Here is a 21,097-nt window from a genome sequence, read left to right on the forward strand (position 1 = left end):
TTCTTGCTCTCTCTGCTTATCTTTCTCTGCTCCTTTCTTGAAGATTAGGGTGGCTTGGAGATGCATGGATTGGATTTTGACTTCAGTGTTGTGGTTTTATTGAATTTTAACTGACGTGTTGTAGATTAATATGTGCTGGGTTGGTATTGTGGTGGAACATTTTGTCTAGCTTGTGTAGTGCCCTTTTTGAACCTTTGCCAAGTTGCCTTATTTTCTCCCCTACATTAATAAGGAAACCGCTTGGGAACAAATCCATGGCTTATTCTCTGGACGCTATCTCAAGATATTAAAGAGCCCTATGTCTATATTTTAAAATAAAACTCCTAGTTGAGTCCATGAGCCTGCAGCTCCAGGGCTGGAGTCTTACAGATATTCAAGAACCATCTGGACCCGATCCTGTGCAATACGCTTTAGGATGACCCTACTTGAGCAGGTAGTTTGGACCAGATAAGCCTACTGCGATCCCTTCCAAACCTTACTCATACTGTGATTCTATGATTTTTGTTAGGATGCACCTATTACTCTTTAACAAATATAAATGTACCAGACTGAGCAGCTTCATTATAGACAACTTTGAAGATACCTAAAGTAATGAAAGATTAATTCCAGTTTGGTTATTTTTAGTGGTAATTTCTGTAAGCATTTGTGGTATGTGAAGGTTGTTTAGACACTTGGAATGTAAATCATAACATAATTTGTTAGCCAAAGACATTTGGTTAGTGATTAGTTGAGATAAAAAACAAATATAAGGTAGGGAAAGCAAAAAACAACTAATAAAGAAAAAAACAAAACCCCAAAACAACCAAAACCCAAAGAACAGCTGCATACACAACTCCCAGTTAGTAGAAGGCAATAGAGACAATGAAAAGGACTGTAAACCTCAAACCACTGACTGTTGGGGCTGTCAAAGGAACTCCTCAATCATAAGCCTTAAGAGGTTCACACAGGACTTTGAAAATGGTAAGAAGGGGGAAAAAGACTGTCTTGGGTCTCATGGAAAACAGCAAATGTGAGTACACATTCAGTTGGTCTGAAGTTGATGTGCTGTGACAAGCCAGTGACATAGAATCACATGCTACCATCACACTTCTTATTCCAAATAATACAAGTTGAAAAGCAAGTGAGACTTTACAGATGCGCAAATATAGCAATTCAGTCAGGACTTCAATCTTTATTCTGGAAAGAATGGCTTTTTCCAGCATGCTTCATTTCTGCATAAAACTAAATTCCTTTAGCATAACTTTCTGGTCTAACTTACTCTGTGTTTGCTATGTTTTTTAAAACCTGTCTTCTTAGGTCCATATCTTCAATCACAATTCAGAAAATTTTTGCTTCTTTTGTTTCTTATCCCTTTGTGAGAGGGAAGAGTGAGAGGGAAGAGTTGTTGACCCTTTCATAATTTAGCAAAAAATAGATCAAAATCCCAAAGGTTTTGAAATAAATACCTCCTTCTCAAATTAAAAATCATAGAACAAATTATTTTATAAAATCTTTAAGCATTTAAAATTTTCAATGCATTTACATTCATCAAAACACAGGCACCCACACATACATACAAATCAGCTCCATGCAGGCACTTTAGGACCCTGCCTACTGGCAGTCATCCTTTCTCCAACAGCAGAGAACAGAAAAGCAGGATGATGGTTTTACTTCGGCTTCTACCTCCTTTCAGCTACCCAGTTGGAAAAGCTCTTCATTGTCCTTAAGAAACTTCTGGACTAACTCCAAGTTTCTATATACATAAGAGGAGAGCAAGAGCTATAATTAGTGCTGCAATTACTGAATGAAATCAGAGATTTGCTGGATAGCTTACAGCTAGGTAGCAGAGAAGGAACTGATATGATCCTTTTACAACATAATAAAGATCACATGGAAAGATTTTTGTCTTCTTCTGTGCGCACTCTCCATCCTCCTCAAGAAGAGAGAATGTGGTAAGAGAGAACAAGTTCACAGGTGTACTGCTTCAGGTTCAACCAACAGATTCTTGACCAAAAGATCAGGTAGCAACATCGACTGAAATTCATCAACAAAGCTTTCAGCTCCTTCTTGAGAAGAATCCATAGGACATGGCACCTACCTCTGGACCTCCACTAGGCTCTGTGTAGTGCCTCTGTAGCTGTATAAAATATGATATTGTTTTCTGCACTTTCCTCACTTCACTGTTAGGCATAAAGGTGTCATGACATGGCAACCTACCAAGGCTCTTCTTATTTTAATTTTTTATCATGAATCTGAAAGTATGCACTGCTTGCCTCTTACTGTGACATAAGAGCATATAAGAGATAGAGGTATTCATTCAGGAAAACTAAAAGTAGTGTTGTCTTCTCACAATTGTCTTTGGAGGTGAAGCAAAGTATCCATGGAATAAAGCCTACACATTGCTTCAGAGAAAAAGAATTGACAAGCTGGTGTAGGGACAAAATGAACAAGTAACAGGAATGATAAGAGTGCAGCAGGGAGGTTGACAGTGAAGTGTACTTTTTGCTTTCATCCTCTTTTACTTAGTAGGATATACATAGTTTGAGAAACTCATTATACTCTGTACTTGTCTGCAGCTCTATACTTGTCTGCACCTCTATACTAGTCATACTAGTACCAATAATAAAGTTTTAGAACATTAAAATGTTTGGTGTTAGTGTCATACTTTTTGAAGTATCATAATTGCAATAGCATTACTGCTTCTGACTGGGCAAAATACAGTCACTGATATAAATACTTCAGTCCTAATGCTGGTTGGTTTAAATTGGTACAGATGCAAAGACTGGCAAAAACTTAGCTGCCAAACAGAGCAGATGATTGTGTTCCCATTCTGCCTTTTTGTCAGTGAGAACATATGTAGTTTTTCCTACTGCAGCTGGGAATTTCACTGAATTTAATTGAGAGGAATACTGAGATTTCTACTTCTCCCTTAAATGTTTGGAATTGGCCAACACATTGAAAATCTTTGTCTTTCTTTAAATTCAAACTCTTTGTGATAGAACGTATATCCTTACTAATGCATATGTGTCTGTTTACACAAAATATCATTAATGTATGGACCACATTGATTTATGTTCTTCTATAGAAGCATGGATTTTTTTAAGTTTTACTCTTTGCTGCAAACAAAGGAAGGAAGGGATGGAAGGGAGGAAAGAAGAGAAGAAGATGGAAGAGGAAAGGGTGAAAAGGGGATGAGAGGGAAAAGAGGGAAGAGAGAGAAGAAGGAAGGAAGGAAGAAAGGAAGGAAGGAGGGAAGGAAGGAAGGAAGGAGAGAGGGAGGGAGAGAGGGAGGGAGAGAAGGAAGGAAGAAATGAAGGAAGGAAGGAAGAAATGAAGGAAGGAAGAAACAAAGGAAGGACCTCTCTTCTCCTTCAAATCACAGGAATAAAAAAAAAAATCCTTCACAGTTTTGTTTTAGTTGTTTTTTTTTTTTTAAAATTTCCCTTCTCTTCATCTTCTTCCTCACTCTTTTTTTCCCCTCCTATTTTCTATTCTCTGCTTTTCATATTACCAACTTTACTCTAATGTTGCTTTATTTTGTGACTCCTTACTCTCCTTTTCCCCCCAGTCTTAAGTCCATGTTCTGCAAAGTGTGAAATGTGTGTACTTTCACCTAGTATCCTCCCAAGAAACAGAAATGCTAAGAAAGACTAATCAAAGGGAAAAAACCAACCAACCAAAAAATACCCAACAAACAAAGATACAGTAATACTAATGAAAACAATAATCAGACAAGCAGAACTGACATGGCTTTCTTTGCTGCTGACCTTCTTCATTCCTTTTTCATTTGTGGAGTATTTAAAATAGCTTTTCTTAGTCAATTGTTTCCCCAGGCACATCTGGAATCATCTCTGCAACATCTTTTCATTGTTTTTTCACTGAGTTGATTAGTGTCTTTGGCCTCTAAAGAGGAATTACCTTCAATTTCAACATCCTGAACTCCTTGTGGTAATTTACCTATTTTACTTGTCTTTCTTTTTTAAGTCAAGTTATTCACATTAAACTGGAGTTCGCAACTCCAGTATGAGAACATGCAACAAGAAAAAGAAGGAAACAGGATTTAGCAGAAAAGATACCTGTTCTTTAGCTTCTTTTCTCTCCACTGTCCATGCCTGAGCTTGTAGTTAATTAACTGGAAAGAGGCTGTGGTGTTTAGAGTGGTCTTGCTAGTCCTGTGGGCAGGAGATGGAAGGTGTGTGGTTCTAGACACCCTGCATTCCCCTGGTAAATCCATGTGTATGTATTCACATTGTTTTCCTATCCTCAACCCAGTCTTTTGTGTGTGCATATAACATGAGTGCTAGCCACATTATGCAATGAACTTTACTGTAGAGTACATAAACTAGATCCATATGTGCTAGCTGGACTGTCAGAAGCAGCCTGAAGTAAAGGGCACGGAGTTCTGCATGGGTAGATAGAGTCTGCTTCTAATCTTAGATTCTAGATCAAGTCTATTAAAGTTGTAGAACCATGGGTCATCAGACATGGGTCATATTGCAGATACACCAAAAAGTGTATTTTCTTCTAAGACCAAGATGTGAAATCTCTAATGCTAACAATCACACATCTGCAAAGATGTGGGTAATTTGTGGAGAGGTAAAAGTGTCAAAAAAATTCAGTACAATTGTTCTATGGTGGCCAGGAAATATGACCATTTCATATAAAACTCTCCAACTGCCCTACTACAGAATAACTTATGTTTGGCAGAACGAATTTTTATGTTTAAATTTATAGCCCTTAACCTGTCACTGTAGCACAAAATGTGCCATCTACACCTTGTAAAGAATGGTAATCACAATTTAAATTATTGTGATAATACATATTTTTTAGTAATTGATATGCAGATGACATATTAATTTAAATATTTTTAATATATTTCCTATTTTTCATCTGTTAATTCCTCTTTTTTTCTTAGTTCCTGAAATTTATTTTTGTATTTTTCCCTGTAAGCCCAAGTTGTTTTTTCCCATTTAAGTCAAGTTCTTTTCTCTCAGGTTCTCCACTGTTTTGTTCTCTTTTTTTTTTTTTAAATTGTCTTTCTTTCTTCCACTCTCTTATCTTAATCAGGCATAACATAGGAAGTTATAGATATGAAGGTAGGAAAAAGATATCTGGCATATTTGCTCCTCACTGATGTGATTCCCCATAAGATAGTATTGTTCTATATTGGAAGGAGAATTATAAAAAAAAACACGAAGTGGGTAGTATCAGAGAAAACCCAAAGAGAAGTGGAAAAAGAACTACTCCAAACACATGATTTTCTTACTTTCTTTGTGGGATTTATCATTTTCCCCTTTGTGTATGGAATGCTTTTAAAATCAATATTCAGGTGTTATAACCATTGGCCAACTAGCAAATTACAGTACTCTGGAGAATCTCCATGTTTGATTACGTGTTTGCTGCCACACAGTTATTTGGCATGTCTGTAATTGCATACAGTTTTGATTTTAAGGACTGGCAATCATATGGACTGCTGATGCTTACTCATAAGCATACAAAATAAAAAAAAGATAACAGTTTTAGATATAAGACTTGAAATTATTATTTTAGTTTTGATATTGCTTTATATTTAATCTAACTTTTTGAGAAGTAGTTAAAATTTGTCTAAATCTGGTCAGGCAATGGCAGTCATTCTGTGATTTACATCAAAAAACCTCAGTCTCTGTACATTTTCAAGGCTAGGATTTACATCCAAAGCACAATTTCTTGTATGACTCTATACTATGGAACAGGACTGATCTAGGATCCACTTCATTATTCCTTGTGACCAAATTCTGATTCCAAGAGACATGAAGAATTGCACTGACACCATTTCTACCATTCCAAAGGAAATCAAAGTTTATGAGAAGCTTCATTGCCCTTCTCTGGACATGCTACAGCTTTGATACTCTGATGAAAAAAACCACAGGCTGAGAAGTGAGGGGAGCTGCAGGAAGCACAATTCCTCTGAAGGCAGGACATGCCCAGAGCACTCCCCTTGGAACCCAGCTGTCATGGCACCCTATGCGGGGATTTCAACCACAGGGTAAGCGCAGTGATTGTGGAAAAGGATGACAGAAGCTGTCGTTGTTGGAGTTTGGTTTGGGATTTTCTTTTGTATTTGTTTGTTGTTTTTGTCGGGTTTGTGTGTGTGTGTGTTTTTGTGGTTTTTTGGGTTTTTTTGGTTTGTTTTGGTTTGGTTTTTTGGTTGTGTGTGTGTTTGTTTTTTTTTTAATTTGGTCTCTAAAAACACTCTGTACAGTATACATTTTGTTAAAAATATTCAGGAGGAAGGAAACTGTTCAGTGAATCAGTAAGGAAATATTTTAAGGAGTTGTATCTTTTGGTTGATTGATTTTCCACTGAATTAAACTAAGAGGGTTTATGATGGTTCTTTCAGTTTTTTGTTTTATTTTTGTTTGTTTGAGGGGTTTTGTCTCTGTATATAAATACAGAAATCTTCAGTACTATTTACAAAGTGGATGTCGATATAAGTCAGTGAAAAGTCAGGAGAACAATTCAGTTACTAAATGACTATGTGTCAAATGTCTTTTTAGACACCCTGGGGAACCTGAAATACATGTAAGGAAACAGAACCTTGTTCTTTTGTTCATAGGAGAGTAAGATGAAAAATACAAAACCCAGATTCTCATTTACATTGACATCTGTGTTGTCTCTCCACTGCCAACTGAATTAAACTGAAAAAGAAGTGAACCAAATACAATATTCAAGGTAAAAATATCACTGGAAAAATGAGTTTTCATGGAAAGTCAGATTGAAGGCTAAAGTACTCATTGGGGAGATAGTCCACAAATTAATTCAAATGTAGTCAAATTGAAAAGAGCAGCATACACACTTTGAAATGTTATATTACTATCAAAGTACACTTTCTTATTCCTTATGGACAGCCCAAGATATTTCTGCTACTTCTGCTACTTTTGCTATTTTTGCTATTTCTGCCTTCGGAATATGATTGTAGGTGGAAAGAAGGAATAAAGAATTAATTTCTATTGATATTCACTTTTTTGTTGTTTGCTGCCTGATACATTCCTCCATATCAGCTGATTTATTGATAACAAATCTGGTTAGAATTAAAATAAAAAGCAAAAAATTACAAAATTCCTTACTAAAGGACTGCTAAGAAATTTACACTTTTTTACAGCATAAACATTTGAATAAGCACAAACCTTTATTTCTGCCTAAAATAGAAAGATGAAAGTATGTGATTTGATATTGCTGATTCTTTTCACATAGGTTTTATGTAATCTATGAAATAAGTATATCAATATTATGTAAAAATAATACAGTGTATAAATGAAACATTCAACTACAAAATATAACATTTAAAGTCAACATTTTCTATTAATTTAAAATCTATATTAAATTATTGCAGATTATAAATGATGCTGAAGCAATCTGAAGAGTAAAGATCAGTCAAAATGATAATACAATGTATCAGAAAGATGTCCTTTTAAAAAATTAGTTTTATTCTTTCAGTATATGTTGAAGATTTTTTTGTAAAGGAATACAAGCAGCAGGTGGTTTACAACTAACATTTCTCTTGATAGTGCATCCCAGCCTCCAGTCATCAAAACATTGGGGATTTCCTCAGAGTGAGGATCCATGTGTCAACTTTAATTCTTTGAAAATACTGAAATTAACTTGGCCCTACAGTAATGATCAATGCACTAAAGATTCAAGAACTACAAATTAATTAATTAATTAACAATATAATTTGAATTTGGGTTGTGAGAATTAGGATTAAAAAGTATAAAAAAAATCATACTAGTGTGTTATATCTGTCCTCACAAACAGCTTTATTTTCATCTTTAGACAGTCACAGTGTTACTCTCAAGTAGGTCCCTGTTATTTGAGAGTCTTTTAAATACTTCTAAGACCTGAAATCAGGACCATACTTCTTATGAACTTGCAAGAACTACCTAATAACCACTTTAGTAAGTTAAATATTAATGTGACTGTCATTCCAGGTGCAATTATCAGCCCATCTCAGATGAATGAGCTAAGACATTGTTATTTAGTATGAATTCAGTTATCTCACTTTGGAATTCTTTCTTTCTAATTCCTTGTTTCCTTTAGTTTGGTAGCTTTATGCTGCCTTGTTTACAGAATAAAATAATAGGAGTGGTTAAGGCTCATTAACTTCTTGCATAAAACGGGCCCTATGTCTCAAGTGGCTATTACAAAATTAGTACTGTGCTATGGATAGTAATCTTTTCTCTGTTAAAAAAAAAGTGCACAGAAACCCAAAATTTAACAGTATCATCTAAAGAGTGATGGAAACTATTTTTTTTAAGTTGACCAGTAAAAGCGTCTTTCCTGGCCTCAATGCCACACATAAAATTGTTGCAGCAGACAAAATTCTTTTGCAATATAAGAAGAGAGAAGGTAGTAGAATAACTGCAGATTTGGCTAACTTTTTTTTTTGTCAGTGGTGTAGAAGTGATTTGACAGATTATGAAAATGATAAGGCACAGGCAGAGTATGTTACAGCTGTTTCCAACCAGGACAAGGGTAACTCTTGCAGCAGCTGCCAGGGCACATGGCTAGGACTCCAAGGTTATTCTATACCACCTCACTTCGTTTCTGGAGGCAGAGGAAAAGGATTCTCTTCTTCCCAGTCAGGATAACCTGGTTATGGTCCTGAACCAGAGTGAGTGGTAAGGGAATGTGGCTTCTGGCTTTTGTCATATCGGGTTGGGCTCAGTGAGCATTTTGCATGTGAATAATTCTCTCTTTTGTACACTTTTGATATTAATAGTGTTGCTGCTACTGTTCATTTTCTTATCTCAGTGCTGTTTCCAGTAAATTGTTCTTAACTCAGCCTGTGCTCTTTGCCTTTTGTGCCTTCAGTTCTCCTCTCCATCCTGCCTCATGGGGAGGGAGAGTGAGCAAGCAACCTGTGTGGTTTAGAGAATGGGATTAGTTTAGTTCTCTGAGAGTTAGAACTCTCAGAGTTTTGGGAGAACTAAACTGGGGAGTAGCGTTCCTAAACCATGACATAACCCTACTGAAGATTTAAAACTAGGCCAGGCTGACTGTCAGAAATCAGCCAACCAAAAGCAGCTTTTAGTATTAAAAATTAAACATTTGAATTTTCATGCACTACTGCATTAAATCTTATAGCAAAAAAAAAAAAAAGCTAATACTTTTAGAAATGACAGTAACTGTTCCACAATAGAGTCCGTACACATTGCAATTCAGGGAGGGTTTTATGACTGAATTCAATTGAACTACATATATAAACATACAGATATATACTGTATCTACCATAAAAATAAGAAATCTGTGGATTCACATGAAAATTTTACTGACATTCAGTTAAAGCTCATCAAGTCAAATAGTTTCTGGGTGAAAACTTTGCAAGTTGGAAAACCAGAATGTTCCAGCAAAACAAAGTCAAATTTTCACTTAGCTCAGTTTAGTAGAAATTACAGGTAGGAATATTATGGTCTTTGACAGAAAGTAAACCTTTCATGTTTAACCACGTAGCCCCAACCCTTGCTAATATCATCATCTTTTGTATGATTCTAAATGGGTCTTAAATCATAGTGCAGTAGAATGATAATGTTCAAACAGAGGTGAGTGTGAGAAGAAAGCTGAATGCATAAATTTGTAAGGTCAAGAGACATAAGTCTGAAGTCAGACATAGTGAGTTGATCAAACTGAAGAATAAAAATGAGGGATACATCTGTCCTAATGTGGGCATATGCAGTTTAGACGTCTGCATCAACCGAAAAACTGTGATTCCCCCTTATAATCCTGATGCTCTAGGCAGTTCTCAGTTATTGATATTTATTATCTAAAGTGACTCCCACAAAAAAAACCAAAAACAAAAATACCACAAAAACCCCCCAAAAATCTCCTAAACAAATAAACAAGCAAAACCCCAAACCAAAACACTTTTAGAAAAGCATTTTTTTATACTGTTTTACTTTAGATTTTATCTACAGAGTATGTTTCTTCTGTTGTGGATATATCATAATGTTCATTTTGACCCTATTTCTGTTGAACGTTTCCGTTCACATTGCAAAAGCATAATTATTGCTATTACCACCCAATTGACACTGACATAAGTTATAGGCCAAAAAATTATCCAATATGACCTATAGTTTGTCAGAAAAAGGTAATGGAAAGGGGAATACAACAGCGGGGATGTGCCAAAAGCCAAAAATAAACTGAAAGGTGACTTACAAGTTTTTTAGTCTATTTTAAAAACTTGTTCACCCTAAAATTATGTTGAAGCCCATAAGTAACTAAGTTTGAATTTATATATATATATATATTTATATATATACATAATTCCCAATTACTCATATGCACATTTTAAATACATACAAATTTCATTAAAAAATCCTCTTCAGTCATGGTCCATTGACATCAGATTTAAAACCCTTGCTGCATTAATCTTATACTTAGATAATGCATTTACTGACGTATCATAATGTCCTGATTGTAGAGAGGGGTTTCTGGTTGCTATTTCACAGGAATCAACTATCATTCCTGATGTTAAAAAAAACCTCTCTCTTGTATCATCCCTGTTTATGCAGGTAATTTTTTTCCCTGTAGGCATGTCCCTTTTAAAGATTTCTATTTCTTCTGTTCACTGTTATCAGGGTGATCTTATGAACATATCTGCTTTTTTTTTATTCTTCTTATAAAAATGAAAAACGAAAGAAAACTTTTCATCAAGCATCAGCTATCCTTCTATTCATGTCTTTGTTTATTTCTGTCAAGGCTGCAATATATTCTATTCTCAGCTGTATGAAGTGAGAGAGAAAATAAAAGATTAAACTCTGATATCATTGAAACCTATCAGAGCAGATGTCCCTTGTCTTGCATAAGAAAGGAAGCTAAGTGAATACAAATTATTATTTTCAAGTATATAAAAGTGGTAAGTGCAAACTTACCACGTAGGATGTTTGCATTGTTGAATATCCTTCCTAGTAACTCAGCAAAGGTGAAGAACGAGGTGGTTTAATTAGCAACAACAACAGCTAAGCATATTTGGGTTAATCAGGTCTCAAGGATATTGTGAAGAACTTCAAAAGGACTTTGGTGAATAGGCAGCATAATTCTGGATGAAATAATTTTCACTGAAGGCAAAGTGGTGAATGTTGGAGGGAATATTATGACCTACTTGTGTATGTCTGAGTTCTAAACAAATTGCAACATAAATGAGAAAAAACGAGGCACCAACAATAGATTTTTAGCAAGAATATTCTGTTGGGAAATGCACCTGAGCTGGAATAACAAGAGATACGGTAGACAAAACAAGATAGAAGGCCCAAGATCCTTAGAGGAACTCCAGTGGGGCAGTTCTGAGGGTGGTACAAGGGAAAAAGAGGTCTTAGGATGTCCCCAAGAGGTCTTGGTCTAGGATCATCCCAAGAGGTCTTGGGATATCCCCATTAGATATGATAATTGATAAAACATATAAAAGTGTAAGAATTCTCTTGTAAAGGTGTGCGCTGTTGTACTCCATGAGTCAGAAGGCCTTCATTGAAAGAGCTGCTCTATATCTTATCTGTACTAATGGCCTGGTGAGTTTTTTCTCATGATTTTAGGCAACAAACTAGTGGTTAAAAGCATTATGGTTAAATATGTTCTACGCTAACAATTAAATAAATTTTCTAAACATTAACAACATGTAGGGCAAAGGAGCTGGTAAAGGGTCTGGAGGAACAGCTGAGGGAGCTGGGGTTTTTTAGCCTGGAGAAAAGGAGGCTGAGTGGAGACCTTATCGCTCTTTACAGCTGTCAAATTGAGTATGTAGCAAAGCAGAGGTCAGTCTTTTCTCACCAATAACAAGCCATAGGAAAAGAAGAAATGGCCTCAAGTAGTTCAAGTGAAGGTTTAGGTCATATATTGGGAAAAATTTCTCAGTGGAAAGGGTTTTCAAGCATTGGAACAGGCTGATCAGGGAAGTGACTGAATCCCCATCGCTTGAAGTATTTCAGCACCATGTAGATGTGGCACACAGGGACGTGGTTTAGTGGTGCAATTGTCACTGTTAGGTTAATGGTTGGACTCAATGATCTCAAGGTCTTTTCCAATGTAAATTATTCTATGATTCTATGAAGTAAGTTATTTAGTTTGACAAGTGAAGCATAGTCCTCCCATAAGCTGTACCCTTTTTTCAGAAGCAGAGTGGGACCAGTTTGAGAAGGTAGAGGGGAGGTTGTGCAAAGTCCAGTCAGACTTAAGAAAGCTGACAATATTTTTTTTCATTTTTCACTAAAAATCACATTTTAATAAAATTAAAATATTTTGCAGTATAATGGTGATTTTACCTATGTATGGAAGTAGAATAACATCTTGTTTGCTCACTGTTTTCTTGTAATTCATTTCCACCCTTATAGTTTATCTTCTGTTCTTATGTAACACTAATATTAATGTAAATGTTTCATCGTAAGTATGAGATTTTCATATCCTTTTCATATAAAAATAGAGAAATCTGACCTAAATAAAACAGTTTTTTCATTGTTGCAAAGACAGTTTCCCATTTTATCTTGTAGTTCTTTACACATGTATTTGTTGCTTATCTTTTTGTCAGGAAGAACTAACAGTTTCTCAAAAACACAAGTTACTTTAATTTGGATTGCATTAATTGACAAATTCAGAGTAAAGAATTAAACAAATTTCCAGTGAAGCAATTAAACTATAATATATCACATTAAACTATAATATATCACTTTACTAAAAACAAAGAGAAGAAAACAAAATATGTTTTCTCTTTTGCTGGGCATAGTAGTCTACTTTGGATCTAATCACAGCTGGTGATGTGGTAGTTTAAGAGTTAGAGGGAAAAGTGCAGATCATAGTAGACTATAAAAGGGAAAATTTTTTTTCAAAATAGGAGAGAAACAGCAACAGGGTTGTTTCTTTATTTTTTTCTTTTTAGGGATATCTAGAATAAGGAAATGCATATAAATACTTCATTAATGTTCTTATTTCACATACCTATTCAGTCCTATATCATGATACAAAAGAAAATTATGAAACCTTATTATCTGAAATATTTTATTTTGAAAATCTAAAATAAACAAATAAAATGCCCCTGCAATTTAACTGAACAGGGGACTTTAATTGAGAAAGGTCAAAAATCTCACATGACAGGGAAAAGCTGTTGTAAAATGATGCAAAAGATTTCAAAACTGTATAGAATTTGGAAATTTTAGTGTCTACCATATCTGGGGAAAGCTGAAAAACTATGAGCTTTCCATTTAATCCTGCAAAATTGGTAAGACTGGGTTTTTAGAGCCCCAAAGGCTAGCTGCATATACCTCCCAAGAAATTCTTCCTGAACAACATAGACACATCAGTATGATAGGCTTTCAATGGACAGATCAACTTGCATTTTGAAAGTGACATTCACTGGAAATCTAAAGCAAGTAATAAGCAAATTGATTAATAATAGGCTCAGAGCTAACAAATTACACCATCAGTTCTGTTTCAAAGATGACTCTGAACTGACTCAAATATTTTGTTCTGTATGTTTATAGCACTTTCTGTGTTTGTCCCTTAGTATGATGGAGACCCTGACTCTTTCGCAGTAATGTGTGTCAAATTTCTCAGTGTAATTTTTCATCTTTGTAAGATAAGGAAACTGAGGAAAGAAGAGTGAGAAGACCGTCTGAAATTAGTATTGATGTGAACCCTTGAAAAGGCTTACCATAAGATTCTAAATATGAATGATTCTGCTCCCTTTCTGTCAGCAACTAATTTATTTGTTGTGGATATTGTTTAAGAGATCACCTTAGCAAGAAGTCAGTCTGAGATTGCTGAGCTGGATTTTATTTAAAAAGTGATCAGACAAGCCAGAACAACTTGTTTTCTTGCTGAACATGAGTCTTAGAAGAATTTTTCATGTAACATACTTCCTCACTTAGTACATCAAATGTTGCTTTTGCTAATATTCAGAAAGTTCCTATATCTGTAGACAGTCCAGGTTGTAAACTTATTTTGTCTAGGACTTGGAAAAATAAAATAAAAAAAAAAAGTGGGATGAACAATATCTGAGTAAATTAATTTAAAATTTATAATGGGCTATTTGCCGTTTGGTTTCCTCTGATACTTGCTCAAGTATCTACTACAAAAGAAGATAAGATATGATTTTAAAATTTGCATTCTAAGTGTACTAATAAGTGGTAGCTACCAGACCTCCAAACTCAACCCTTTATGCAGAAGAAGCACCTGGCATATTCCCTCTTAAGATCAATTACTTTTCCTTGTTTAACAAGTACATCAAAAGTACTACTGCAGTAACATCATGCTTACTACCATACCTGCCTCTTTTGGGGGACCAAGACTAATGCTCTTTCATAGTTTTTCTTCAGTGGTAACTACTTTCTTGGTTCTTGCATTGCAAGATAGCTGAACATCTGACAGGAAATAGGGGCTCTCTATCACTTTTCTAATAGTGTCATGCTATTTCCTCTAACGAAATTCCACATTATGAAGTCAAATGAATGACTGCGGTTTTACTTTATGGTGCATCAGGATAGCTATTGGTAGGCCTGGTAGAAAGCCATAGCCCATGTTTCTATTATGAGCACTTAACAGCCTTTCATGTTACCACATGCATGTAGTGGACCTTACCATCACAATACTGACAGCAATAAAATGTCTTAAAATGTAACTGTATGAGAATTTCATGTACCAAACTTTATTATGGTAGGACTTATTTTCTGAAGAAATACACTTTTCAGCATGGCAGTGTTTACCTGTCACCATTCATCATGATCCTTTTAATAGTATCTCCTGTTGACCTGATCATCTGGACTTCCTACTGCAAACTCTTTACTATCTTGCAGCCCATTAATTTTACAAATTTAAATTGTATCTGGTTTTGACAGTTTTAATTTTCCTGATATCCTGGAGATGTCTTTTCAAAAGGTGGCAAATTATTTAAATTAGTGCTGCAGTTGATGCTTTCAGTAAGACTGCAGCAATGGGAAGAGAGGGAGTCCAGGGAAAAAAAAAAAAAAAGATTAAGAAATTATTATCTGAATCTAAATGCAAGTTTAAGGTTAAATGGTGACATTAGGCACAGCCTTCAGAAAGAGATAGCCAGTAATCGGTATTAGTCTCCATGACTCTACGTTGCAAACATTTCTTTTCAGATACAGTTCCTCTGGGCAATTTCTCTTCTGATAAATTGTGGATGAAACAATTCAGTATACTTACAGCACAGGGTTACTTCAGCTAAGCCAGGAAAAAATTATCAAAGTTTGATTCCTCTATTTGTCTCTTGTTCCCAGTCTGAGGTTCATCACAGCTTTTCATTTTAAACTGTTGCAGTCCAAGTCATCATCCCTTCTGGGGGCAATTGGACAAATCTAAAATAAGGCAATGCACTAACATTTTTGCAACAGCTTTCAGACTGAGAGGAACAATATATGAAACTTCCTGAGGAAAGGAAGTGAGCACTGTTAAAATAAGATTAAATGTATATGTTTTGGGCATTGATCTCTTAAAAGCCAGTCTGGCTAACATCCAGTTGGTTTTGTACCATTTTGTACAGGTGACATACTTAGTTCTCCCGCATCACAGAGTTAAAACCAAAACAATGCTTGCAGAAGACTTTTGATTTTGCCTTGTCATGTTCTTTTATTTCTTTGTCATAGCAAAGCTTTGTCCTAATCTTTCATGAGAGCCTATAACCTCCCAGTTCCTTTTTTGACATCACAGCTATTTTTCTGCCAGTGCAGTTTAATATTCATAGCTACTGGAGCTTCAAAGTCATCAGTTGACAAGCTGGTGTTTGAGATATATATGTGAACTGCAAGGAGGGAGAAAAGCTCTTAGTTCAAAGAAAACAGAAAATAAATGTTCTGTTAATCGAGAATGATTTAAAAAGCAACTTCTGCATATTTAAAATAATAGAATCATCCTGTTATAGTGGCAACCATGTCAATCCAAAGTGCTTTGATTTGTTTTCATTAAACAAATGCACTTTGTCTCCTTGATTAAGTACTATAAAATATTTTAAAAAGAACCAAACAAACTAGTTTCATTATTTGAAATTAAATATGGTTTTTAATGGACTGTTTAGAAATGTGATAAAGATGCAGGTGAAAAATTCCACTTGTACTGATGCATACTGACATTTTAAGGCATGAAAAGGTATTAAAATGGTAGAATTAACTTTTGAAAAGTGCACAAGCATTCTCTAAAAATGGTGATGGTTGTTTGCTTGTATAAAATATAACAATCTTGTTTTGCTGAGCAAGCTGGTAATACCCTGTAATATGGTATTAAAGACTGAAAGTTTACTGGACAATTATACCCTGCCATTTCACATCCACTATTCCTATTGCACATCTCTTGCAATCACATTACTGGTCTTCACCACATGGGCAGCAGTTCTCTGGTAGGGGATAGTAGGTAAAGTCACATTCTGTTTCTACAACCAGGGTCTGTTTGAGACATAAAGTCCCTTATAACAGAATACATAGTCATTTGTTCTTCACAACAGTAGTGTAGAACATGGGTTATTTGATCTTCCTTATGAAAGAAAGGAAGAGGAGTGCTAAGCACAAAATGGCCAGTTATTTGATTAACAGTATTCAAATAATAGATCATTTGGAGGACCTGTTCAAACTGCAAATTTCCTTCCATCTTCTTCCTCCTTGGTAGACCTGCCTAACTTCAGAAAATCCTTTAGCATTTTGGCCCAGATTATTTTTTACCTTTTTTTTTTTCACTTTTTTTTTTTTTTTTTTTTTTTTTTTTTTAAGCAGGATTGAGTTGGTTGAAGCTCCTGTGTCCCCTATGAAGTAAGTAAGCATCCTAAAAAAAAGAAAAAAAGAATCATAGAATCATAGAACCATTACTCCTTCTCTGGAAGATCACAAATTTCTTGTAAAGTTGCTAAGTTGTTTTCAATCAAAATTGATTAAAATCAGTAGTAGATATTTTGTGACAATAAAACTTCCTTGAACAAATATTTCACTAAGAAGAAAATAAGCCACGTAACTTCATTAATCACTTTCCCAATGGCTGCATTTGTGGGAAAGGGGAAGGGGGATTGCCAATCTTAAATGATGATACCATGATTTATAAACAAAACTAGATGAGTTAATATCATAAGGTCACTGATTAGATTTTCCAGACCATATTGTGTAGGATTTGATTAAGGAAGGATACCACACAGAAGTATAGCTGATATAGATCCTTTGATATTTCAAATTTCTTCTAAGGAAACTGGTGTTTATACTACCATTAAGATTAATGTATTTCCCTTAAATTATTTTAATCTTCTTTTTCCTAGTTCTTTCAATGTTCACAGGCTGGGCTCTGGATTAAGTTTTTTATGCTTTCTGTTTGTTTTTTTGTTTGCCTGTTTGTTTGTTTATTCATATTAAATACAATAGAGTTCTGGAAACTTGAAGAAAGTCCCAGAAAATGAACAAAACTGGAAAAACTGTTATTTTGGAGTCATGCTCTTCCCCTATTACACTTTTCTCATTTTGTGACAGATAGAACAAATTTCAATCTTTCTTTACTGTTGCTGAATGAAAGAGGTTAATAGTTTAAAAACACCAGTGTCACAAAAATATTTTTGGCAACTGCATGGCTATTTATGGCTTAATGAAATGTATTAAGGGACTTTATTAGTTCATTCATCTAAATTGTTCTTTATTTCAGTAATCATTATAAACACTAAGGGAATAATTAAAACAGATTATAAATAGTCATCTTAGTAATTTATATTTCATGGCAACATTCCAGTTACATAAATGTATAGACCAACTCCAGAGTATACACCCATCTGAAATGTCTCAGTGGCTAGATACATATACGAGACTGTTAACACAGATTTCTTTCCCATGGAAAATTTCAGTTGTTCCAGAATTACATCTGGAGAGAGCAACCACTCTGTTTAACATCAAAGACTCAGTTTGTCTCAGAGATATTTTTTCCTAGCTTTTAGTTTTGGTCAAAACCTCACCTGAGGACCAACAACAGTCAGTTCTTCTAGGGTATGTTCACTTCAGCAGTCTTCTCTTTTTCACTGCAATGATCTGTCTCATCTCCCATGATTTTCCCTTTTACTCCTTTTGGGCATCCCCTTCTAGCTCATATATCCCATAGACATCTGAACAGCATAAGTTCTTTTGCCATAATCTCTTTAGCCAATTATTTTTTTTCTGTAGTCCCTTTCTTTTCTTCTTTGTCTCTCACAATATCTGCTATTGACTCCAGAGGCATGTCTGTCAAGTCCTGTAATAAATTCAAAACATAGCTTCAAAGAATGCTTCTTTTAATTCCTTTCATCTCACTTTTACATGAGATGAATCTCTTCCTCTTCACTGACATATATTCAAGAGACTTCTTCAGACCTCCAATACTGTTCAAAATTCTACTTGTGCTAGCTTTCCAAGCTCTTATCTTGTACCGCATCACTACTGTGCCAAGGATGATGTTTCACCAGTCTCATATTTCTGTCCCACAAAAGTTGCTGTGTTTCTTGCCATATTGCATGTCATCTGCCCCAGTTCATTCAGACTCTATGACTTCAAGAATTTCCTTATTTCAGAATCCTTTCATTGCTGTGAACCTAAAAGAAATCTGTTGATGGAAATTATTAGTTTGTAACAGGAAAAGTGGAAATAATAACATAGGTAAATAAAAATATGTGCTAAATAATAGACTGATAATTAACTTGCATGCTCATAGGTTATTAATAGCATCGGTGTTCTGTACGTGATCTTGGGAATGGAAAGTTGCACTGGAAATCAGAAAACATAATTTGTGGCTGTGTCAAGATATGTTCTATAAGCTGCAATTTTCATTTAAAGTAGGTATATAATGTTGAGTGGGATCATAGAATAACTAACCTTCAGCATTTACAGGTAATTACTTGTGAAGATTTTAGCCAATTTTTTACCTTACATGTAATGCACATCAAGAACCACATAGAGTTTTCATGTGAGAATCAAACACAAATATGCATTAATGAGGCTGGTGAAGGGACTCGAGCACAGGTCCTGTGAGGAGAGGCTGAGGGAGCTGGGGTTGTTTAGCCTGGAGAAGAGGAGGCTCAGGGGAGACCTCATCACTCTCTACAACTACCTGAAAGGAGGTTGTAGCCAGGTGGGGTTGGTCTCTTCTCCCAGGCAACCAGCAGTAGGACAAGAGGGCATGGTCTTAAGCTGTGCCAGGGGAGGTTTAAGTTGGATATTAGGAAGAAATTTTTAAGGAAAGAGTAATCAGACATTGGGGTGGGTTGCCCAGGGAGGTGGTGAATTCACTGTCCCTGGAGGTTTTTAAGATGAGATTGATGTGGCACTTAGTGCTATGGTCTAGTAACCACGGCAGTGTTGGATCAAGGGTTGGACTTGATGATCTCGGAGGTCTTTTCCAACCTAGTTGATTCTATGGTTCTATGATTAAGATTAATTAAAATCTACCAGAGGAAGAAAGCAAGGGCACATTTAGCATAAGCAGACTTTCCAAAATAGTGGACATGAAAACTAAACTTTATAGGTGATCACAGAAATTGCGACAGTTCTCACATTAGAATAAACTAAAAATCTGATGTGAAATATGAAAAGTATAGTAAAAAGTAAGAAAAAGAAATAGAATGTTTCAATACTCTGGATTAAAAAAAAAAAAAGGGGGAGAGAGGGAGAAAAATAGCTGCAACAACCAAACCTGGCAAAATATATTGCTGAAAATAATTATTGAAAATTGTTCACAATAAAAAGATAGAACTTTGAGCAGTAAGAAACTCTTTTAGCTTATTTCTATAATTGGAATCTGTTAGAATTATTTGAAAGAAGTGAAAAAGCTCAGGACGAAAAAAAAACCTTGGTATATTCAGCACCGTGGCCTTCAAATTAGTTGACTAGACTATGCGGTTCAAGAAAAACAAAGCTTTTCTTTTTCCAGTAAGTGAAATATCTAACCTAACCTTGCATCAATGTTTGTCCTCGTGTAAAGAGTTGCTGACAGACAACAGATGTATTTAATTTGATATACAGCAAAGAGAATGAATTTTTGCTGGTAAACTAGAAAATATAGATATAATTTTCAAAATAAGAGTGGAAATAGTATGCATAAATACACTATTTCTGCAAAACAAGAGCTTGATAGAAAGAAGTATTAGAGTGTGGTAAAAACTCTGTAATTCTCAGACTTAATATTAAGACAGCTAAGCTTGATATTCTTGCTGTGACACTAATAAATTTGCTGTTGAAAAATCATCCATAACAGACTGAAGGTGGTAATTCCATCTTGCATTGAACCTTTATGTAGCACATTTTCCAATATTCATGTTCCAGATAAACAGATAGCATATGCAGTGGCTGAGTCCTTTTACCCATTTGGAGATTTTATACTACAATCCATTCAATGGTCATTGTTTCAATGGTCCAGAATACTTAAAAGTCACTCAAGGTAACAGTATACCCTGAAAGATGGGGAGGCCCAACATCAACGTAAGTTGGATATCAGCAGCTCTCTGCTAATAGAATATATAAAGAGTAGAAGCTTTTTTCTAAACCAGTAATAAAACATTGTCCTACAATGGTTTCTTTAATTTAAATAGATATTTCTTGGTTTAAATAAAAATACTATGCTTGAACTGACTGTTTGTGTGCTGTTTAGAATATGAAGTCAAATGGTACAAAATGAGTACATGTTATTGGAATATTCACTGCTCTTTAAGATAGTTTAAAATTGCATAGCTTCAAACTTTTTTTTATATTTTAATGGCAGATGTTATTATACAAAAACTATGAAGACAGTCATTAATACCAATATGTATATTGTTACTCTTCTTTGACAGATGGAGTTAAATGTTTTATTTAAAAATACTGGACTTGGGTTTAAATTTTGCAATAACAAAGAATCTGATTAGTCTTAGTCTAAACATATTATTAATCTGTAATAGCATGTGTCAACTGTTAAATTACATTTTGTTGCATCTTTTGTAATTGGTTACATTCGATGTTTTCTCTCTATCATTACCTGCCTACATAAAGTATTCAACACAAAAATAGCTGAATTCAGTCATTATGTTTTAAACTATAATGAAATAATAGTGACTATATATTTAAAGTCACAGGTGAAACCTTGTTACTAATTAATCACTGATCAAAATTTGTCCCTA

This window comes from Myiozetetes cayanensis, unplaced genomic scaffold, assembly GCF_022539395.1.
Source record: "Myiozetetes cayanensis isolate MyiCay16 unplaced genomic scaffold, myiCay2020 scf5-8, whole genome shotgun sequence".
NCBI classification, from domain to species: Eukaryota; Metazoa; Chordata; class Aves; order Passeriformes; family Tyrannidae; genus Myiozetetes; species Myiozetetes cayanensis.